A 24,831-nucleotide genomic window follows, 5' to 3' on the forward strand; every position below is an offset into this window, starting at 1 on the left:
TTTGTATTTTGGCCTGTTTATATGTTTTTTTAATTCTTCATGCATTTCAGGAGATTTGTACCATGAAAATGTGTTACAAATTTGCAAGTGCCAGATGAATACAACTATGAATGCTTGCAATTAAGTATGCACATGTTATTGTTTTTTTTCTGCACAAAACAGGGACAGGAACAGTCCACACCTCCAATATATCATTTGCAGTTGACAAGGGGACAGACAAATTTGTTTCCAATTTTAGTCCTCTAAGGGACAGTGGGCCATTATAGTCATTTACAAAAAAAACAAACTAGACCATTCAACATGACCTCTTCCACCTTGTACAAAATGCTCTGCTCCCAAATTTACCAAGCCATTTACAATTGCAGTCTACCTTAGCTCATTTAATTGACGAGAATGCTGTTTTTACAAAAAATCATCAGCTAAATAATCCAGCCTACGTGACTGCAATAGCAAATTACTTTGTAAATTTTTACCTGGGATAAGGGGTTATACTATAATGGCCCACTCACCCTTTATAGAACTATAATTGTAATTTTTTGTCTGTCCCCTTATCAATTGCAAGTTAGGCGTGCCTACTTCATATATCTATCCTGTGAGCAAAAAATAGACAATAACATGTGCATGCGTTTACCTTTTTATCCAATAAATCATTGAAATAAAATTAACATAACTATACTATATGCTAGTTTTTAGGGAAACCATTTAAACATTTGACAATATTTAAATATTTAAAAAAATGTTTTGCAAATCTATAGAAAGAGGAAATGTAATTTTATTACAGAAGTAAAAGTATGCATAGAGCATATTTTTGCACATAAGAACAATACTGTATATATGTGAAGTTCCCCATTCAACTAGAAGACATGAGCTAGTTAGTTGAAAAAAGAGAGAAGAGGAAGCAGTAGGAGTCACATCATTTTGATAGGTAGGTGCCATTTTTATTACTGGCTGAATTTAAATAATAAAACAATGAAACATATATTTATTTTTTTGCAAATATTGAAACTTTTTTAAAGAAGACATGACAATAAGATGGGAGCCTTACTGATAAATGATCTGCCATTCTCAGAAAAATGAAGGAGCTTTGACTGCAGTAGACACTCTCCATTTTAGTAATTTGCCCAGATGGAACAGAAGTGTGATGAATATGGCACCTGATTGGATTACTGTATGCTTATATGAAGAATTCCAGAATAGAGGCACTTCTTTAATGTCTAAGGAAATGTCAGATATTTAGTAATCTAAATTATATTTAAATTATATTTAAATAATCTATTTATCCTCCTATATACTTTAATGGTATCATCTCTAATTCCTCTATGCACTACTAATTAATTGCAGAGCTCTTGGTCCTACTTTGTACAAGTAATATACTGTCTTTCTGATTTTAACTGTTGCCTGATTCATGTATGGACACTTAACATTTGCTTTCAAATGTCATATTCAAATTCAAACATGTCTCAAGATACTTTTCAATTTTAATCTGGGTGTAGGTCTGCACTGGCTTAATGTTACTTGCCGTTTATAGACAGACACAACAGACTGTAGTATACACACAGGCATCTGTACAATAAAATAAATGAACAATAAATGATACAATGCATTTTTAGTTTTAGTTTTTCTTACTTGCATACACATGTGGCACGCATATATGTAGTTTTTTTAAAAAAAGTTTATGCCATGTCAGTCATCACTATCAGTCAGAAATTACACCTACCCTGTAGCTGGTGCAAGTGATATGGCTATAACCAAGCACACTTATGAAAAACTGAGGACTAGAATAGGCTGCACATCTGTTGGCACACCCTTACTGTACATAACCTATGCTAGTTGCCTTATATAAAATCAACCCTTTTATGCAATCTTTAAAAGGTGGTTTACAGTCACCAGCTTTAGGGGTAGATATACTAAAGTGTGGTTTTGTCAATTCATGTGCAGTTTGTAAACCATGTGATTTACTAAAGGCCAAATCACACATTAGAGCACATAAATAAAAGCTATAAGATCTCAAACTGCATTTGCGGTTTGGAGACCATGCTGGTATATAAGACATCACATGCATTCGTCAAAAAAATACATGGTTCTGACAGGTGAGATAGCTCAAACAATATGCATTTTCAGCTATCTTGTCTGTCAGAACTAGAGATGCTCACTGACCCCCATGATTTGGTTTTGGTTTTGGATCTGGATTACCTTCGGGTTTTGGTTTTGGTTTTGCCAAAACCGCCCTTGCGTGTTTTGGTTTTGGTTTTGTATTGCCTTTTTTTTTCAAAATTAAATTTTTTGGGCTAAACTAAAATCACATAATTTATGTATTATTTTGTACCTACATTAATATTAACCTCACTAACACAAAATTCCAGTGATTTCCATTCAATTTTTACCATCTCACAGGTCACAATATGCTTTTCATACACTTTCAGCCAAATACTGCAGCGAGCTGGCTGGATGGTAAGCGACAGAGCAATGACTCAAACACATGGCAGTCCCTAGCACATCTAGGACACATTGGCACACAGCAGTGGCAGAAAAGAAAAGTGGTGCAAGATGGAATTGTCCTTGGATCATGAAACCAGTTATGGTTCATTTGATCACTCCACCTGTTTCTTGGATAAGTGAGGTAATTCTACAGCTAATACATGGCAACGAGCGCTCCACCTGCTTCTTGGATAAGTGAGGTAATTCTACAGCTAATACATGGCAACGATCGATCGCTACACCTATTTCTTGGATAAGGGAGGTAATTCTACAGCTAATACATGGCAATGAGCGCTGACCCCCCCGGGATACGTGCTTTTATCAGACACACACCAATTCAGGGTGCCAGACAATGCACTAAAAAGAGCCATAGAAATTCCCAGCAAACTATGTATAACCCTACACTTAGTAGTGCCAATACAGAAAAAAAGATCGCAAAGACTTGTAAATTAATAGAAATGACCAAAGCAGCTCTTCTATATGGGTGTATATATTAGACCCTACACTTATTAGTGCAAATTAATAAAATAAGCCTGCAAAGACTTGTAGATTAATAAAAATGACCAAAGCAGCTCTTCTATATGGGTGTATATATTAGACCCTACACTTATTAGTGCAAATTAATTAAAAAAGGCTGCAAAGACTTGTAGATTAATAAAACTGGCCAAAGCAGCTCTTCTATACGGGTGTATATATTAGACCCTACATTTATTAGTGCAAATTAATAAAAAAAAGCCTGCAAAGACTTGTAGATTAATAAAAATGACCAAAGCAGCTCTTCTATATGGGTGTATATATTAGACCCTACACTTATTGGTGCAAATTAATAAAAATACAGTTTAATCCCTGCTAGGCCCCACTAAACCAGCTGTCAATGCCGTAAAGGCATGTTAGACCAACAGTGCTGTGAAATGAATTATACACTGTCAAGATGTTGTCATCATCATCTTCAGCATCATCCTCACCCTCATTAGTGTGTACATCATCATCACAGACTATTAATTCATCTCCTCTGGAATCCACCATTAGAGAATTGTCAGTACTTAGATGTATTTGCCGGTAAAGGTCTTCCTCGTGGAAGATGTAGTTCATTTTGATGAACATCATCTTTTCCACATTTTTAGGAAGTAGCCTTCTACGTCGATCATTGACAAAGTTCCCGGCTGTGCTGACAACTCTTTCCGAGTACACACTGGAGGGTGGGCAGCTTAGCTATTGCAAAGCGACTTTGTACATGCGTTTCCAAATTGCTTGTTTTTCCTCCCAGTATGGAAAGGGACTGTCTGACATTTCGATTTCAATGAACTCTTGAAAATAATCCTCCACCATCCTTTGCATGTTAATAGTAGGATCGGATGGAGTTATGGCCGAGGTCACAATTTTTGGTAAAATCTTTCAAACCAGACCAGGGGGTAAATGTATGAACCTCTGATTTCTTCAAGTCACCGGAAATCGGCGACTTTGCAGGTAAAATTTAAAGCGGCGATGGCTTGTAAAGGCAAGTTTGCCTTTACAAGCCATCGCCGCTTTAAATTTTACCTGCAAAGTCGCCGACTTGAAGAAATCGGAGGTTCATACATTTACCCCCAGATGTCAAACTGTTGTGGTCTGCCACCTGCGTCATCCATGTTTCTCTTTGGAAATACAATGCAATTACTGCTATATTAGGATTTCAGCACTCAGAAAATACAGGTTTTTTTAGAAGAGGGTATATGAGACCCCAAACACTTTGTAGTGCAAATTCAGAAAAATCCAGTGCTATTTTAGGATTTCAGCACTCAGAAAATTCAGCTTTTTTATAAGGGTGTAAATGAGACCCCAAATACTTTGGGGCATATTTAATTGTTAGCGAGTTTCGAAGTTCGAGCACGTTAAGTAATTTTTTGGTTATTTTTCCTTATTTTCGAGCGTGGAAACTTTTCCCGCAATTCTAATCTTTTTTTTTTTTTTACCGAAACGGTGCTATCACGCTCAAACCGTTTGTCAATGTTAAAGTATAGGCTGGATGCGAACCCTCAGCGGAAAAAGCTATTCAATTGTTTTTTAACGCTGAGTGTGAAACAGGCAAATCTGCTGTTTCATCTCGCACCTCCTTGGTCTGCTCAAAGAAATTTTTTTTTTATTAAGTTAAGAAAAATATACATTAAACTGAAAAAATAGGTGTAAAAGTTCATAAAAATAACCTAAAAACTGAGAAGTACTTAAAAAAGTGTAATAATAATTATAAATTTTTTGAAAGTTCCCCCTTTAGAAAAAAACCATTAGTGCTGCATGTGTTTAAACTTTTTTATATCATTTTTTCTAAGGGGGGGGGAGGGGTGGTTGTGCCTGACCTCAGTCAGCTCTCGGTGAAAAGTAGCATGTTATTTATTTATTTTTTAAAATCAAAATCGTTTGCTCCCCACTCTATTTAGTCTTAGCCCTAGTGCTGGCAGGCTATTGATGTGTGAGTTAAAATCTTTGAAAAATTTGGCGTAGGGTTCCCCCTATTTTAATTGAACCACCCGGAGGGGGGGGGCGCAGTTTGGGTCCCACGGCCATAATGACTAAACACCCACAGACTGTTCAGTGCTGGCCTGGATTCCCTAGGGAGTGTGGTCCGCTGAAAAATGTAAGTGGGCCACCCCCCTCGGGAAACCCAGCCCAGTGCCGATAGCACTAGGGCTCTTCCTACTACCCCTGGGCTGTGGGTAGTAGGGTAATAAATGGGGATTTTGTATGAAAAAAAACCCCAAAAAAATAAATTTTGATTTGTGGAACTACATGTCCCAGCCAGCCATGTTGGCCTAAATAGTGTGGACATGCTGCTACTTGTCTAACTACAAGCACCAGCGTGCCAACATGCTCTTACACCCACGGCTGGCTGTGATCTGTAGTTCCACAAAGTAAAATGTTAAATAAAAGCACAACACCCTCATTCCAACCACAAATCTTTATTAAAAATAATAAAACCCCAAGAAATACAGTAAACACCCTCATGTACACCATAGATTCTTATTGAAAAAAACCCAAAACAAAATACTCACCATGGACGAAATTCTCAGTTTTATGATGCTTTACCTACACACACTCATTTACACAAAGTCCAAAAAATGATTGTACCTTCGAAGAAATGTCCGGCTTGCCCACTGTGCCACAAATATTTGTACCTTACAAATGTCCATGCTTGGCCAGTGTTCAAGAAATGTTTGTAAATGGCAAAAAATTTACCTCCTTGTAAAATCTTTTAATCTGCTGTCCGGGGGGGGAGGGGGGGGGCATTGTTGCTTGCAGTGCTGGGGCCGTTCTTGATTGCAGTGTGGGGGCCCATTCTCTTGTGCAGTGCTGGGGCCATTCTTGATTGCAGTGTGGGGGCCCATTCTCTTGTGCAGTGCTGGGGCCATTCTTGATTGCAGTGTGGGGGCCCATTCTCTTGTGCAGTGCTGGGGCCATTCTTGATTGAATTAATTTGCATTCATTTTTTATACTAAAATGACTGCCTTAACCACTCCTCATTTCAAACTCGCTAGGACCAATAATAGAGCGCGAGGGGGTGGATGCGATATTAACATTTTAATTGAGCGGTTTGTTTTTTTTTAAAACGAGTGCTCAAACAGGAAAAAACTAGCGCGGGTTTTTTTTTGTTTTTTTCGAGCGCGGGATTTTCACCCGTCTTGCTAACAATTGAATATGCCCCTTTGTAGTGCAAATTCAGAAAAATACAGTACTATATTAGGATTTCAGCACTCAGAAAATACAGGTTTTTTATAAGGGGGTATATGAGACCCCAAACACTCAGAAAATTCAGCTTTTTTTTATAAGGGTGTATATGAGATCCCAAACAAAAAATACAGTGTTATATTAGGATTTCAGCTCTCAGACAATTCAGCTTTTTTAGAAGGGGTATATGAGACCCTGAACACTTTGTAGTGCAAATTCAGAAAAATACCCACCCTCCTATTTCTACTCTATCACTTTGCCTTCTCTACTGTGACCTAACCCTTCTCTGTCCCTTTCTCAAATGGCGCTAGATCGTCGTGGAGGCGGGTATTTATTGATTCCAAAACTCACGAGATCCGAGATCCGACAAGTCACGATGACGTTTTGCCTCATTTTGGATTCCGAATAGGCAGGAGAGTACCGAGCCGACTCGTCTTGGTTCTCGGAACCCCGAAGTTCGGGTGGGTTCGGTTTCAAGGAAACCGAGCCCGCCCATCTCTAGTCAGAACTGAGAAAAAAAAGTAACAGAAAAAATATTCCTACATTTACATTTTCTAAAAGCCCAGCTCAGCATAATACCTGATCCTCTATGGAGGGCCTGAAAAAAAGGTATGTGATGAATTGAGCTATCCAGCTGAAATCACCAGACCTTAACTTATTTTCATTGCGTGGTACTAGAGAGCAGTCTATTTGGTTCAGGGTTTTTTTTAATTTCTCCTCATGGATTACAAAATTTCCTTTGGATTATGGTGGACCAAGATAGAAAGAATATTTATATGTATTGGCATGGGGTGGCTGAGCACAGTATGCTTCCTTGTGGCTGGTCCTTCCCCTGGAACCTTGAAGCAGCAGTCGCTGATCAATATGATCTGCTCTCCTTATCTCTCTTCCAGCATGTCACAGCTGTGCAGGCAGCAGGAGACAAGATGTAATGCATGATGAAAGAAGATAAGTGTGTGGTTGAGAGAGAAGAGGACTTTAATATAAAAAGTTGAGAGTAGAGCTGTGAAGAAGAACATTGCTTGTGCTGATCTGTTTTGCTCTATGAAAATACAAAGCCTTGCAAAAAAACTAGAAGCAATAAACAAATCTCATTAAGTGCACCATTGTGTGGTTATATGTGTGAGGATGGCAAAACATCTTTCAGTTTTGACAGGCAAGTTCCTCTCTTTTTAAATTATATATAAATAGCAAGATTCTATATTGCAGGAATCCCTCTGAACTTCATATGCAGGTCTAAGGGATGTTTGTGCCATATTTTTGGGGTTCTAAATCTTTTCCCCAGTAAACATTAAAAGTTGATGGAGCGTAGGGACTTTTAATGTAAATAAGGGGGGCGGTGGGTGGCTTTTAATGTACTGTAGGTGTTTACGTGAGCTATAAAGTTAATGATGGGGTGAGGGTGGCGGCTATTAATTTATTGGTGGGGTGAGGGTGGGGGCTGTTTATTTGATTGTAGTGACTATTTCATTTATTAGTGTGATTATGGAGGGGCCTATTATCTGAAGGAGGGAGGGGGTGAAGGGACTTCATTTAATGCTAGGGTGGTTTGGGGGCTACTAATTGAATGTGGGACTGAATTTTTGGAAAAGGAGGGTTATTAATTAAATGTGAAAACTAATTATTTAATGTCTGGATTTTTAGGGAGGCAAAAAGTTTATTTTTTTAATGTAAATACTATTAATTTAAAGTCCAGACAGGTTAGGAAGTAATACGTCTATTTATTAAATGTGAATACTGTTTATTTAAAGTTGGTATTGGTTTGGGGAGATATAAGTCTATTTATTTTAAGTGAATGCTATTAATCTTTTGGTGGGGTTGCAGAGAAGGTGGCCTAATTATTAAGTGTGGGTGCTTTTGATTTAATGTCAGGACTGGTTAGGGAGAATGAGGTCTATAAATTAATGTTCACACCTTGCATTGAAGCATGGTTTGTCCAGGAGAGCATTTACTCCTTTTTTTTTGCCTTACTTTCCTTAATGACTTAGGCCCATTGAGTTTAAGGCACAAGAAGCAAAAGTTAGAAAATGCTCCAAGAACAGGGAGAGGAGAGCAGGACAGTCTGCCAACTGTCCTGATTCAGGTTGAGCAGTCCTGATATTGGGTTACTAACCCAGTAAGTCAAGCTTTTATTGGAACAGTATGTCCCACTTTGCGCTGCTCTACTCATAAAGGGAAAGCTGGGTGCACAGTGCACACAACATTGACCATAAATTTAACAGGGATGGGAAAGGGTTGGAGAGCAGTTTAGCACTGTCTAAAATGATAGCCACATCCCTTGCATGCTGATCAAGCCAACTCTAGTGGCATGGGGTGTAAACCCTTTCTAGAAATCCCGTGCTTGCCCTTGATGACCAATGCATGTTGTAGACCTAAGGAATAGTTATACAAACCTCAAACTTGTAAAATAATATCAGCTCCAAGGCCATGTCATTGCTGGTGTAGGTTGCTATTATACAGGACAAGAGAGATTCAAAACATCTGGATAATATATCTATTGTTTTAATAGACTTCATGCTTTTTTATTTTTTGCATTTGGACCTGTGGGGTAATGTGGCCAGGGTGATCTCCCAGCACTTATTTGGTGTCCATGGCAACACACCAGCAGGCACCCAACCCTGTCCCCACATGTTAAAAAAGAGCAAGTATGCAGTAGTAGCTGCTTAGACACTAAGGGACTTTCATATGAAGTTGCAAGCCTAACATATGCCAAAATCTTTATACGAATGTGCATGTGCGTATACCTAATGCTTCATACATTTTCATCAGGTGAGCATACACACACTGCTACACCTAATAGAAGAACTATATTTTTGAGTTCTTAGAATCATAAGATTTGTCTGACTCTACATACGAACGCAAGAACAAATTTTCCTGCATGCATATTTTCATATATATGTCAAAGGAGCTTACGTGTGCACCTCTAAATGAGCCCCTAGCATTGCTTGTCTGTTATTTTGGAATTAATACTTAAAGTTTCTATGGCGCTTCACTATTAACTGCAGTAACTGCAGCCCAGATGTAAATTCTTAAAACCATTCAAGGCTGATTTGCAAGGCAACCTCTAGTACGTTTTTAACCATTAGGGGGCAACACGTTTCAAAAAATAGTTTCAAAGTAACTATATAAAGTTTGTGGTTTAAAGGCAGAAATAAAAGAAAACTTCAAGTAAGTTCTTTTCCACTATGGGATGAGAAGTTGAGCTGATCAGTTCTAATAAGCACAGTATAGAAGCATGAAAGATATCACTATTGAAAAATTGGACACTTTTTTCACTGACAAATGCTGTATTAAATTTTAGCAAAATAATATTTTGTTTATTCCTTTCTTTATGATATTCCCGGAATACTTCAAAATACGTTGTACAAATAAAAGTATATTTATATATTTTCTTGTTTGCTTCACAATTGATGTATGTTTTTATGTTGCTCTTTTAAGTGATCTTAACAACACTTAGGGTTTTTTCAATTATTTATTTAATACCATCCGGACTATTGGCAGAGAATGCTGCTGTCACTCCCCTTATGTCTCCACATTTCCCAAGCACTCTGCAAAGCAAGGACCAGGGGATAGACAAATGTGCAATGAAGCTCTAATGCTGCTCTTGAAAGACTGTGTACAGCCATGGGTGGGTACTCTGGACCTTGGAAGGGGTTGGAGTGAGGTACATGAGATAATATATTGGCACAAAGCTATTCTACTTTGTGGCACCTTGTATCTAAAACACTGGAAATGACAAGTGATGCTTCATGGGACGAACGCACTTAAAGGGTGACAGGGTTTGTAATAAGCTGAACACTAACCTGAAGGGGTTAATATTGGGGTTGGGCCCAACCAATGTGAGTTTCTGGGGGAGGGACCTTGTTTGATATAGTAGGCTGCACTTACTGTCTGCCTCATTCCTACAGCACGAGATCCCACCCACCCACTCCTCGGTTTTTTGCATTTTCCGGGTTAATGTTGTGGTAGGAAGGCACTGCGTTCAGCGGCTGATTTGTGGGCGCACAGGTAGTTGGTCGTAGGTCACTGTCCCCTAGGTGGCACCAGTAACTCCTTTTTGGTCCTTCGGTGAGGAGGGTCCCTGTCCGGCTCGGTGAGGGAGGGCAGCGTGAGTTTAAAGGGGCAGTCACTCTGATGCCAACTCAGCGCTAGTGATGACGGGATTTGTTCCTCTGTGGTTGTGGACGTACGGCGGTTTACGCCAGTCCACTTGTGTTATAGTGTTACCAGCTTGAGAGCTGTTTCGCAGTGCCCTTTCTCCGCCACCATAGGTTTAGTTAAAATTAAAACTCATAATAAAAGTTCTCGCAATTTTTTAATAACTTATCCAAGTCTTCGTGTGTTTATTTGCATGCAAATTTTTAGTAATTTTTAAAGGTGTGATGTGAGGTTTATGGTGACATACACAGTGAGCACTTTATAGAGAGATTGGTTTCATGTTTCATGTTTAGTTGGCATGTCTTGGGGTCCACTATGTCAGCTGCTTGCCAGGTAAAGACAAATATTTCTTTACTGTCCTGATAAACTTGGCTGCATGCCGTATATTGACATACTTGTCAGTCTGTGAACCACGAGTCTCATAATTTTATAGCTGGACATTTCTTTGCATTGTATAATTTGGTGGTGTCCCTTTATTTTATTGGTTTAGGGTAGTCACACATTGTTATAAGATGGACTGTGACAGGATGGACCGCCAATGCCACCCTGTCTGTTGTTGCTGGGAACCGGCTGGGCTTACTTTGCCACCATTCCATTTTGTTATCCCAAATGCGCCCTCTTGCCGCAGTAGGAGGGGCATACAAATGCTGCCAACACTGGACTCATATACCAGTATCCAGAACATGGTTTCTTCTCAGTAACTGACGCTGCTAGCATGTCTCGTTGCTGGTGTACCTGGGCTGGTACTTCTGACCTCTTGGATCAGGGAAGCTGTGGATGGATCCACCCTGGTCTATTACACTGACCAGGGCTTCATGGTAGCAGGCAGAGCGGTGGTATTGGAAAAGCTGGGTTCAAACCTCAGGACAGCCAGGAATGGATTAAATTTTGGGTCTAATCTATAGGTCACAGGAATACAGCAATATTGAAGATATTTCCAAGCAGGTCTTTGAAGCAAGATTTCTATTTACTGGTTAAAGGTACCAGTGCTCACTCAAGTCAGATGAAATCAGAAGAACAAGTTTTCAATACAAGGCAGTGGCTTTTATACAGTTTAGACACAGGCTATTTTTAGAATAATTATGTAATGTGTTTACACAAACATGGATGTACATGCATTGCAAATCCAACAATATTTACACTTATCTATGAAATTCTAGAGACGCTGTGATGTCATGCATCACATGCTGTTCACAATGTTCAGAAAGGTTTGCACACTCTGACAAAAGGCCACACAGTAACAACCCCGCACTGGGCCTTTGGCCAGAGGAGGTTTTTCCTGCTATCAGACTCACTCCTCATGGGCCTAATTAGAGGTTTCCACTAGCAACCTTGGAAACCCCAACAATGATACTTCCATACAAAACACATCCCAATACACAAAAGACTTTGTAAACAAAGGCTCATTGTATGAGATATATACATCAGAAATAAGGCATTTGCTTTAGAAAGGTTAAAATAGAAAAAACGAATTTCTACCCTGGTCTCAGAAATAACGATTTCCTATCTCAAAATATACACAAGATCAAAAATAAGTGCATGTGCAAGTATATAAATAAGTGCCCTGCGCTATTTTCTTTAAATAAATTTATAGAAGTTATTTATCAGTGATCCAGTCACATGGACATTAATTTATGTTTTGTTGTGAGATTACAATGATTGACAGACAACAATAAATATAAAAATGGATAATTCAAATGTTTATTATAGATAAATATAAATGAATAGGTACTTAGAATACAATTTGATTGTTGAGAAATGTTGTGACTGAGTAGCCCCATTACTAGAAAGCACTCAAATCAGGATAATGTGCTGGATAAAGCTTTCTTCGGTGTTCCAGTTGAAGCTAAAACTATTTCTGTGTCTGCTGCCAAATAAACTCTGAAGCAAATCTCCCGTCTCTCACCGGAAACTTGTTCAAATCAGGTCTTTACTGGACCTACTGGGCCTGATTCATTTTCAGATGTAAGTCAGTTTGCGTAGATTTCTGCGCATGTTCAGAAACTGAATTTACGCCGTTCGCATACAATTCATGTCTGAACGCAAATGACACTTACAACTGCTGAAGACTTGAGAGGCGGAAATGGGGGAGAGAAGGAGCGAACTAACTTAGGCAATGTATAGTAATGGTGTTCCAACGCAGATGTGGTAGATTCAAGTCCTGAGTTTGTCGTAAGTGCACTTATTTTCCACTGTATCATTTGACCCACTACAGAACAGGTGTAAATGCCAACTGATAGTGATAACTCACATGGCATAGTCTTTGACTTAAATGTTGCATGTGTGTGTGCCACTAGGTATCACTGATAGAACATAAAAACGCATTGTATGTACAGTGTGCATTTAAAGCATCTTTATTTATGTAATTAATGTAAAAAAAATATAAAATATATATTTACAATTTACTATTCGTATAAATAAATTCGTATTACACTGATAATAGTTGTTATTTTATTTCACAATCAAATAAAGTTTTATACGTTCTGATGTGACCTTTTAGTGTACATACACTTGTGCATATACTGCAGTCTGTTCTGTGTGTCTAACAGTAAGTACTGTTTAGGCAGAGTTTACTACCACACAGATACAAATGGAAACCTTGAGATATGCTTGTATATGAATACAGTCGCTATGCACAAGTTCCATGCACGTTTTAAACACACATCTTAATGCAAGTTGCGCTCAGACAAAGAAATGTGTATAACAGGAACCATTGTATGTATGCTATCACTCCTACTTACCTGCTCTGGGCCAACCATGTCCAGTGGAACACAGCCGCTCTGTAGGCCTCTGCCTGCTGCCCAAACCCCGGCTGTTAAGTCTGCCTTGTCTTGGGGCTCAGGACTTTAGGTGCCCTTTCAGAGAGATGAGAGGGGCCTTATATGCCAGTCTCAGCCTTGCACTACACTACAAAAGGAACCAAGTGTCCCTCTACATCAAGTGCAGAGTGCACTAATAAGACTACCAGGACCTAGTGTCCTCTTCACTTCCTAGAGCCTAACACCCTTATATTCACAAGGACTTATTGCCCTACTATAAACTGTAAAGGCCTACTGCCCTAACCAACACAGGGAACCTAATGTCCCTCTAACCACAAGGGCCTAATGCCCTTCTAACAAGGACCTAGCATCCTTCTAGCAATCGGGATGCTGCCCTGCTACCATATCAGGGGCCTCGCGTCTCACTTAACTCAGAGGCCTGTGACTCTCTACATCTATGGGCCTGGTGCCCTGCTTCAACTCAATGGGCCTTGTGCCCAGCAAACCATAGGGGCCTAGGGCCCCAGAAAACTATAGGGTCTTGCGCCCTGCCTACACTCAAGGGCCTTAAGCCCTGCTACTAGTTACTACCTAATGGGCCTTGTGCCCATGAACTACCAAATGGGCCTCGTACCCAAGTAAACCCTGCCTATAGCCTAACTGCACCAGGGTCTTGTGCCCACTACTAATGCCACGGGCCTAGTGCCCGAATTGTACCCACAGGCCTTGTGCCCGACCTAACCAGAATATTTTATACTCACCTGCTCCGAGCAGGCTACTCTGCTTGTCTTCGGGTCTTCCAGACCCTCCAGTTGGTGGCGCCATTTCTCCTTTTTTGTGCTGGGGTCCCCTACTTCTTCTTGGCGGGGGTGCTCTCAGCCCTTACAAGGTGCGGTGATCTCTTTGTTTACGTGATCCTCGCGTCTTCTGCCTTCTATCTGGCCAGCGCTTCTTGTGGCACCTTTCTTTCTTGATTCGCCATCCTCCTCTCGTGGCAGGGTAGCCCCTATCCTTCACAAAGGCTCCCTGCCTCTTCCGCCTGCATCTCGTGCTTCTTCGCCGCTGGACCTCCCACGACATCCTCTTTCGTCTGCTCCGCTGGCGTACTGACCTAAAGATGGTCGCACCCAGCGGCTTATATAGCCACTGGCGCACCAACGTCACCAGGCATCTCCGTGAGGCCTGAATGGCTCGCCGCGGCGCCAACAATTCAAACAGCTGCCAATTGACCAAGAGAGGAAAGTGAGCCCTGGTTGGCTCACTTGCCGGCTCCTGCCGGGACCTAAAAGAAAAGACAGAAACTTACCGCCACTGGAACCTGGGCTGGGTAAGTGAAGTCTTCTTCCCTCTTCTTTCTTTCGGGCATCCATCTTCTCTATGGTCTTCACCCTCTTTCAGGGCACGACAGCGGACAACACCTCCACACTTGCATAAGTCACAATCCTATTAACCCTTTCCACCCCACACATTAATCTGAGAGTCAAACTTCAGGATCATTGTGAATCACATGTAGGTGGCCAAATCGGAAAATATTTGTGCATTTGTCCTTAGGCCGAGAAGTTGGGTTTCTCAGCTTCATTAAGACCTGTTAGTGTAGTTGAAGGATGACTGTACACACAAGCCAAAAGCAATTATCTTTCAAAGGTGTTTTTATTCCTGACAAAGAATGATCCTATCAGTTTCAATAGAATCAAGATAAAGCATCACTGTCACTTTAGGGTCACAAACGTTGTAATATCGGGCCACTGCCTGATATTGGCTATAATAATGTAGCCTATGTTACTAGCATTCATTTTGTTTTTGCTGGTCTCGGAATATATTTGCTTTTGTTATGACTATTGCGAGTTGTGTATATGGCTCTGATCTATTGGATCACCTTATATTTGTATGTTCTTAAAATGCTGTAAAAAAAATATATAGTTTATGAAAAGGTTTTATAGTTATTTGTAAGGTTTTAGGTGCCCCCTGGTATACTTCAGGTGTCAAAATATTCTATGTGAAGAGAAGTTAAACTGTGTCGCTTATTATGCAATAAATACTTATTGCTGTGATTTACCATTATTATATTGCTGTGGCAGCTCTATCCAGAAGAATAACTGCTACTTATTGCCCTTGAGGCTTTCGTTTGCTCTACTCAGGGCCGGATTTACCGCTAGGCAACCTAGGCACCTGCCTAGGGCCTAGCGGCTCTCGGGGGGCACAGCTAAGGGGGACAGGCAGGGCCACCTTAACAACTTTATGGGCCCCCGGGCAATGCAGTGTACCGGGCCCCTAAAAAAAATAAAAATAAATAAAAAAAAAAAAATATATATATATATATATATATAAATAGTGTGTGTGTGTGTAAAAAAAATATATATGTATGTAAAAAAAACGTGATTATATATATAATCACTTTTTTTTACATATATATATATATATATATATATATATATATATATATATATATATATATATATAGCGGCCCCCTTAACCTACCTTAAGTCCGATCCTCTTCTTTTTTCCGTGCCGCTGAGTCTCTTCTGCCCTCTTCCGAGCTGTGGTTGCAGTGAATGCTGGGCGTGACATCAAGCCCAGCATTCACTGCGAGCACAGCATGGAAGAGGGGACCAGGGAGGGAGCCGGATCACCACTGATGTGACCGCAAGGTAAGTATTGCGGGGGGGGGGGTGCCGCGAGTCGGGGGAGGGGGCGGGTCGGGTGCCGCGAATCAGGGGAGGGGGAGTCGGGTGCCGTGAATCGGGTCCCGGCAGCCTCTTCTCCTCTCAGTGTCTCTCAGTGATAGAGAGAGGAGGAGAGGCTGCCGGGACCCGACGAGCGATCACGTCACTCTTTTTTTTTAAAATCTGGACTGATCGAGGAGGAGCAGCGCGCCGGAGAAGAAAGGCAATAGAAAGGTAAGTAAAACAACAGAGGGACAGAGGTGGTGATGGTGAAGGGGACAGAAGTGGTGATGGTGATGGGCACAGAGGTGGTGATGGGCACAGAGGTGGTGATGGTGAAGGGCACAGAGATGGTGATTGGCACAGAAGTGGTGATGGTGATTGGCACAGAAGTGGTGTTGGTGAAGGGCACAGAGGTGGTGATGTGAAGGGGCACAGAATTGGTGATAGTGATTGGCACAGAGGTGGTGATGGTGAAGGGCACAGAGGTGGTGACGGTGAAGGGGCACAGAATTGGTGATGGTGATTGGCACAGAGGTGGTGATGGGCACAGAGGTGGTGATGGGCACAGAGGTGGTGATGGTGAAGGGCACAGAGGTGGTGATGGTGAAGGGCACAGAGATGGTGATTGGCACAGAAGTGGTGATGGTGATTGGCACAGAAGTGGTGATGGTGATTGGCACAGAAGTGGTGATGGTGATTGGCACAGAAGTGGTGATGGTGAAGGGCACAGAGGTGGTGATGGTGATTGGCACAGAATTGGTGATGGTGATTGGCACAGAGGTGGTGATGGTGATTGTCACAGAGGTGGTGATGGTGAAGGGCACAGAGGTAGTGATGGTGATTGGCACAGAAGTGGTGATGGTGAAGGGCACAGAGGTGGTGATGGGCACATAGGTGGTGATGGTGATTGACACAGAGGTGGAGATGGTGATTGGCACAGAGGTGGTGATGGTGATTGGCACAGAGGTGGTGATGGTGATGGGCACAGATGTGATGGTGAAAGGGCACATGTGATATTGTGAAGGGGCAAAAGTGACAATGAAGGGGCACAGTGTGATGATAGAGGGACAAAAGTGACAAGAGCACATACTTGGATTTATGCGTATTATTTTTGCAAACAACTTAAGTAAGTATTTCTGCCCTGACTTCAATATTTATTAAGTTGTTTTGACCCAACTACTTAAAAAAACGGGACTGCTTGGTTATTATTTAGGGGTGCCTTTTTCTGCAGCAGGGTGGACTTGCTCTTTTCACATGTTAGGTACGCCCACCCCGGCGGCACATGCTTTCATATCTACTTAACTATAGGGGTATATGGTAGGCATGTGGCGGCACATGCTTTCACTTCTACGTAACTATAGGGGTATATGGTAGGCTGCAAAAATATAGTGCTATGGATTGTTTCAGGGAGGGGGCCCAAAAACAGTATCCTGCCTAGGGCCCTATGAGGTCTAAATCCGGCTCTGGCTCTACTGAGCATGTTTAGGGGTCTAGAGCATGCATGGAACTATTCAACCAGTCACTAGCTACAGGAGTAATTCCACAGGACTGGAAAAGAGCAAATGTAGTCCCACTGCACAAAAGTGGAAGCAAGGAAGGGGCAAGCAACTACCGACCAGTGAACCTTACATCAGTAAAAGGGAAATTAATGGAAACACTCCTAAAAAGTAAGAGTTGCAGAATATCTCAAATCCAGTAACTTACAGGATCCCAAACAGCATGGATTTACTGGCAGGACATCATGTCAAACAAATCTTACTGACTTTTTTAACTGCATGACTCAAGTAATAGAGCAAGTGGGGGGAGCATAGGTGTAGCTTATCTAGACTTTAGTAAAGCATTGACACTGTTCCACGTCGCAGACTGTTAAAGAAAGCTTGGGATTGGACTCTAAGATGGTTTAATGGATAAGATGTTGGTTGCAGGATAGAAAACAGACAGTTGTAGTAAATAGAGTGCATTCACAGGAGAAGTTTACCAGTGGAGTACCCCAGAAATCTGTACTTGGACCAATGCTTTTTATCTTTATTGATGACACGGCATTGAAGAGAAAGTATGCTTCTTTGAGGATGACACAAAGATATGCAAAAGGGTAAACACACTAGGGGGTAAATGTATCAAAGTGCGAGTTTGCAACTCCAGCGATTTTCTCGGGAGAGATGAAATTCGCCGATGTATGCAAAATCGCCAGAGTTCTGCTTCTGTCAAAATCGCTATTTGCAAAATCGCCAGAGATCAAACTCCCGACTGTTTGCCACTGCAGCTATACAGCTCTCAAATGTATGAAGCTGCGAGTTAGCAAACTCAGGAGAGTTTGCTTCAAAACACGCCAGATATAACACGCTGCTTGATAGCAGCGTGTTGTAGAAACACATCACTGTTACACTGCCCTGGCAGTGTTAAAATGGTAAAGAATAGATAAAAGTTGAAAAAAAAAAAGTGTGGGGTCCCCCCTCTATTCCTGCTTAACCCTAGTGCTGCCTGACTAGTGCTGGTCCCGTGAAAATCAAGGAAATATTTTGCGTGGGGTCCCCCCGATTTTCACTTTACCAACACTAGGCAAACCAGCCAGGGTTGGTGGCACTATAGCAGTGGGACACATGGCAGGGACCCCCCTGCCATAATGACTAACCAACCCTAGACTGTTCAGCGCTGGGCTGGATTCCCTAGGGAGTGGGGTCCGCCGAAAAAAACGAGCGGGGCCCCCCCCTAGAAAGAACCAGCCCAGTGCTGATAGCACTAGGGCTCTTCCTACTACCCCTGGGCTGTGGGTAGTAAGGTAATACGGCGATAAAGAATGAAAAAAATAAACGGACGCCATTTTGTTTTGTGGAACTACAAGCATTATCACATTGAACAAACTCAAAAGCACGTGAACAATTAACAGCAATGTGGCCTAAGCCACCACATCTAAAACAGGTAATCACATTCCTACCATAGTTCTTACAAGGCAAGAACGTTCTTAGAATAATTGGCCAATCTTTCAGTTCGGAGCCTACAGTTTTTGTATATTTCAGTCCATTCCACTGCCCAGCACCCTTTTCTCCTGAAATAGTCTTATGAGAGTCTACTGGAGGTCACTTTTGCTGCAACATCCTTGCTCTGCACCACTTTCAGCGGAGCAATAGATGAGGACAGGAACTCAGCTTCCTGATGTAGCTGAATTTTTGGCCCCGTCAACTGCTGCAGAGGCTGGTTGGTCTGCAACACCTTTTGATGAACATTACTATCTTCCTGAGTTCTCGTGTCCTGAAGCTCCGGTAAAATCTGAAATAATTCCAAATAACTTAGTTCCTTTTATTTTCCTGAACTCCGAGTGGAAGGTGTCTCAAAGTCATGATAAAACCTCTCCCAGTTATCCTTAATAGTTTGTATTTTGCGGATGTTTTCAGACAGAACCTCGTTAACCTGCTTTACACTGTCTTGAAAATCTTTATAACATACTGAAGGTCTTTTTGAACTTTTTCTGCCAGAATTTTTGAGACTTGTTCCTGTTGAGATTTCATTTTATTTTCTTTTTCATCTATAGATCTTTGTTGGCTTTCCATTGCTGCTATCTTTGTTTCAGCCTGGGCACGAACAACTTTTAACACTTGTATTTCTTTCTGAGAAGCTCGCTCTTCTGACTGCGCTGTCTGAACTGAGAAGGTCTCAGTACTCAGTTTATCATATTGAACTTTTAAATTCTTTATACTGAGACTTGTATCACTTTCCAACATTTTCTACCTGGGTTATAGTCTTAATTTTCTCTAGTATATCTGCAATTTTGGCATCAAGTTCTTTCCGCAGATTTTTCTTTTCCTTTATCTTATCTTTTCAAATTATCTTGTAGCTCATTTATTTGCCTCCCCATGTGCTCTATACGCTGCTGGCATCTTAAATATTCCGCTTGTGCAGCTTCAAATCTTGTTTCAGCAATTTCTTTTTCTTGTTGCACACATCTGAGCATTTCTATGACTTGCTGCTGAGACCTTTCTTCCTCAGTGAACGAGACATTGAGTGCTCCCTCTTGAAAAGAGCTCACCGTTTTACAAAGGACTTCAAGTTCTTGCTGCTGTTGCCTCTGGAACTCCTCAATAACTAACTGTTTTTGCCTTAAGGACTCCTCAAGGGCTAATTGTTGTTGCCTCCAGCTCTCCTCAAGGGTTAACCATACTTACCTACTTTCTTCAGCTCCCTTCCGGGAGCCAGCCAGTGGAGGGGGGCGTGAAGGGGCGGGGTGGCCGAAATCGCGTCATTTCGGCCCCGCCCCCTGTGACGTCATGACGCAAATTGCGTCATTTGACAGCGGGGGCGGGGCCAAACGCCGCGATTCACCGGGAATCGCGGCGTTTGGGATCTAATTCTGCCCACTTCACTAGGAAGTGGGGCACTTCCTAGTGAAGTGGGCAGAATTCGGGAGATTGCCACACTCGCCCGGGAGTCCGGGAGACTCTCACAAAATGCGGGAGTCTCCCGGACATTCCGGGAGAGTTGGCAAGTATGGGGTTAACTGCTGCACCCTAGTGGCTTCCTTCATACCTGCGGAATCTTGCAACAACTGTTGCTTGACGGCTGCCTGCTGGGCAATAGCAGTTTGTAGCAAGTTTTTAAGCACGTCCTCCTTCTCAAAGCACTGCAACAGAGTTTTTTTTCCCTGAGTCCATACAAATGTGTATCTGGCCCTTTATCAGAAACATCATCATCTTTCAACATAGCACAATGTAAAGGGTCATAAACCATCAACATATTCCTGGTTGGATATCAACCGGGAAGAGGTGAAACTATTACATTGCTTCTGACCTGTAAAACACCAGGGAGTAGATTTACTAAAAAGCATGTTAGGTGGCGGTTTTAAACCACCACACATTGCTGGCAGTTTAGTACTCCAAACTGGCACATTTACTAGAGACCAATTTGAGGCAGGGATGTTAAATGTCTGACGATGTGTGACGGACTGAAAACAGCTAAACTGCAGGCTAAACCGCCTGGTGGATTTGTGACATACCATTGTTCTTGGGAAGCCTATGTTGCTTTAGAAAAATAGACACAAGCTGCACCTCCTGGATGAGCTGCTATTTTAATATTAAGCATTGTTTTTCTTAAACCCTGCACATCAATATGAGAACCCACATTTTGTTGAGCACATAAGACAATCAGGAACAATGGTTCAATGTACTTTATTAAAGGCAAGGAGCCCATCCAGTCTGTAGTTTACCTGCTAAATAGCCCTGGTCCACTTGTGTCAAGAACAGTGGCAGGGCTCATACACAGCAGTTCTTGCAGTCAAGTGAGTCTCTGCTATCCCAGCCAATGGAGGAAGAGGGGAAGGGGTAGAGGAGGGGTTAGGGGGCACATGTATGGACTGTGCTGCACACTGCAATAGGCTGGTCTGCACACCTTGGGTATACTGAATAGCCGTGGGCTGCCTCTGCGTTGTGTACATGGGGTCCCTCCATCTCCCACTCCCACCACAAAGGACGTAATCCTTCATCTACTGCTGAGACAGCAGTGTGTCTGCTCATGCACAGTCGTGCCCTTATATTAAGATTGAGTCTAATAATCTACATTCCGCCATGTTAATTTTGAGAGAGGGAGGGCATGGTGTTTGAGGGACAACTTTTTAAAAAGTACTATAGCTATTAAGCTGCAATTTGTCATGCCAATGAAGAATTGTCTATGGGTTCCATATGCCACATTTCAAAAAAAAGAATAAAAAAGACAAAGAATAAGACAAATTAAGAATAATCTAAAGTTGAAATTCTAACCTTTTTGTCTTGTTTCCGTTTTGCAAAAAGTGACAGTGTTTCCATTGTTTTGGGAGAGTGTAACTCAGTGTACAGGGTACTTTAAGAAAGTGGTTTGTTTTGTTAGAAAGCTATAGTGACCGTGGAGTGCCTTTGAGGGGTGAAAATTTTGAGAAAGTTTATAGCTTTTTTTACAATTTGGTAAATGTGACAGGATGGACCACCTATGCCACCCTGTATGTTGTTACTGGGAACCGTCTGGGCTTACTTTACCACCGCTCCCTTTCGGTATCCCAAATGCGCCCTCTAACTGCAGTAGGAGGGGCTTACAAATGCTGCCACTTCTGGACTCCTTTACTGACATCTAGAACCGGGTTCCTTCTGGTTAACTGTCGCTGCTAGTGTACCCCTGTTGCTGGTGTACCTGGGCTGGTACCACTGACCTCTTACTATGAATCAGGGCTGCTGTGGGTGGATCCCTCCTGGCTTTTCACACTGGCCAGAGCTGCTGGGTATCGGGCAGAATGGTGGTACCGGAAAGCTGGATCCAAACCTCAGAGCAGCCGGGAACGGATTAGAGTTGGGTCTAGTCTGTAGGTCACAGGAATTTCAGCATAGAGAAGTTTCCAAGCAGGTTTTTGAATCAAGTGATGCTTATTTGCTCTTACAGTGGTTGAAGGTACCAGTGATCAGATCAGATGAAACAAGAAGAACAACTTTTAATACGAAACAGTGCTGTTTTTATACACATCTGGAGACTAGTCTTAGTAGGAGGTAAACTGTCCTCCTGTCTCTTTAACCAATCTGGGTTGATTCATGCAGCCTGCATGTGAATCAACCCAGAGAGTTTAACACCATTTAACATGGCTGCTAGTGGCAGGGGGAGTATACTTCCCCCCTGTCCACGAGCTGCCAGGGAGAATGTGGTAGTGTGTGTACTAATGTCAGGATTCCCATTATGAACACTATGGAGAGTTGTGGTAGTAAAAACAGTGTATTTATTATTGAACATGGATCACACAGAGAGTAAAAGGTGCAGCAGGTTCAATATAGCAGGTATAATGAATAAATGCAGAATCCTAGGCACAAAAGGGGAATTGCAGCACAGGGTAGCATGAGGACCAGGTTTAGAAAATGAGGCAGGATACTGGGATTAGCAGATGAAGCAAGAAACACTGGATATCAGTCACAAACATGAAGTGCAGATTCAGGTTACCAGGTTTAGCACTACAGGCTCAGGGTATCACAGAGGAATCACACAGGAGGACAGTCAGGCAAGCCACGGTTATAAGCCAGATCATCCATAACAATACCAGGAAGAAAAGAGGTGCAAGGTCAAAATGAACCGTGGTCAGTGTCACAATATGAGGAGACAAGCTAAGGAGACAGAGGCTGGCAACTCGGAACTGGAGACAGAGGCTGGCGACCTGGAACTGGAGACAGAGGCTGGCGAATTGGAACTGGAGACAGAGGCTGGCGACTCGGAACTGGAGACAGAGGCTGGCAACTCGGAACTGGAGACACACGCTCGCGACTTGGGAGCAGAGGCAGAGGCTGGAGGCTCAAGACCGAAGACAGTGGCTAGAGACTCAGGACTGGAGACAATGGCAAGAGACTCAAGACTGGACACAATGGCAGTAAACTCAGGACTGGAGACAGTGGCAGGAGATTCAGAGTTGGACGCAGTGGCAGGAGACTCAGGACTGAAAGCAGAGGCTGACACTTCGGAACTGGATGGCAACTCGGAACTGAAAGCAGATGATGGCACCTCCGAACTGGAGGCAGAGGATGGCACCTCCGAACTGGAGGCAGAGGATGGCACCCCAGAGCTGGAGGCATAGGCTGGCACCACAGAGCTAGAGGCAGAGGATGGCACCTTAGGACAGGCAACAGGAGCTGGCATTTCATGATAGGAGACAGGAGCTGTCACCTCAGGACAGGCGACAGGAGCTGGCACCTCAGGACAGGCGACAAGAGCTGGCACCTTCGGACTGGGAAGGAAGGTGGCTGGAACTGGCGCCACAGAATGGGCGGCTGGAACAGGTGCCACAGGACAGGTGGTTGGAACTGGCACCACAGGACAGGCGGCTGGAACTAGTGGGCTAGACCTCATCCCAGGTAGCAGAACAGACTGTAATGTGGGAATGGATAGTGAAGCGCAAACAAATCCAGAATGAGGAGGGGAATAAACAGAAGACCAGTCTGTAAGCTGTTGCGGTCTGCAGAGAGGACAGTCTTGTAAAAAGTGTATATTACTGGCACAGTGGAGACATAATTTATTATTTCTTCTGCGCCGCCAATCCTCTTTGGTCAGATGGGGGCATGGACCACCTGTGAACCTGGAGTTTGTGACACCATTGTTCTTGGTAAACAGTAAATTTGTAGTAGCACTATTAAGAGATGATGTTTGCACTGATTCAGCAGCAGAGAACATTGGATGAGACACATCAACAGCATCAGAACAGGGAAAATCTGACAATCTCCGGAGTGGGTCCATAAGTAAGGCAGAAAATTGAGCCAATTGAGAGCATAGTAAAATTATGTCTGCCTGTAGTGTCTGTAGCATAGGTAGTTCAGTAATTTGTGAGGCAACATGTTGCAAGAGGAGACAAATCAAAAACAATTGCAGAAAGAGTCCCAGGGGAAAATCTGAAGCAAGATCTTTCACATGGCTCCAAAGCTGTCTTTTTGGCTGGTCATACTGTCACACTTCAAAGTAAATCCAAGCTATGGAGTCCGGGATGTGATAAAGCATAAGGTGTTCATTGCTTAGAAAATACAAATAAATAGTACAAACCAAATATAGTTGAAACTGCAGAAGGATTTCTGATAAGGCTGAATTCTGATTACAAGGTATACCGCAGACATAGGTAGCAAGGTAAGTGGAGAGAGATCCGGAGAAGTGGTATTAGCAGAAAAATGTGAGGGTCAAGGGTACAGGTGCAGCAGGAGAGCAAACCCATAGGAAGGGCAACAAAACAATAATGACCAGCACAGGAATTAGAGGACGGCAGGTATAAGTAGGGAACCACCAGATGTAAGAGATGATTAGTCCAACAGGTTAACGCATAGTAGTGAGAAGGATAAAGCAAAACTCTGGTGAATTAGAGGTACTGCCCTAATATATACAATGAACACAATAATAAAGTCCAATAGTCCTGGAGGCAGGAGCTACCAATACAAAGCAGCAAGCTGCACGCAGATCGTAAAAGACAGCTTCTGTAGAATCAGGCTAGGTTAAAGAGTAGGAATTTATATTGGGAGAGACAATCAGGGGTGAAAAATGTGGTATTTGTCTTAGCTGAGGAAGTAAGGGGAACTTGCCTATTATCCTTTTGTTAAGTC

At 42.3% G+C, this 24,831-nt stretch overlaps 1 protein-coding gene across 3 annotated transcripts in view; it reads left to right on the forward strand.

The window, feature by feature from the left end:
- The first annotated feature begins 831 nt into the window (after nt 1-831).
- LOC142158630 (chemokine XC receptor 1-like) overlaps nt 832-24,831 on the forward strand; it is a 136,520-nt gene continuing 112,520 nt past the window's right edge. The window contains exon 1 of one of the 3 annotated variants that reach the window (XM_075212762.1): nt 832-925. The gene's annotated coding sequence lies outside the window, so the exon portion shown is untranslated. Of the gene's footprint in view, nt 926-2,414; nt 2,679-24,831 lie in introns of those variants that run through there. The other 2 variants (XM_075212765.1, XM_075212763.1) reach the window with 2 other exon arrangements.

The sequence above is a fragment of the Mixophyes fleayi genome, chromosome 5, assembly GCF_038048845.1.
Source record: "Mixophyes fleayi isolate aMixFle1 chromosome 5, aMixFle1.hap1, whole genome shotgun sequence".
NCBI classification, from domain to species: Eukaryota; Metazoa; Chordata; class Amphibia; order Anura; family Limnodynastidae; genus Mixophyes; species Mixophyes fleayi.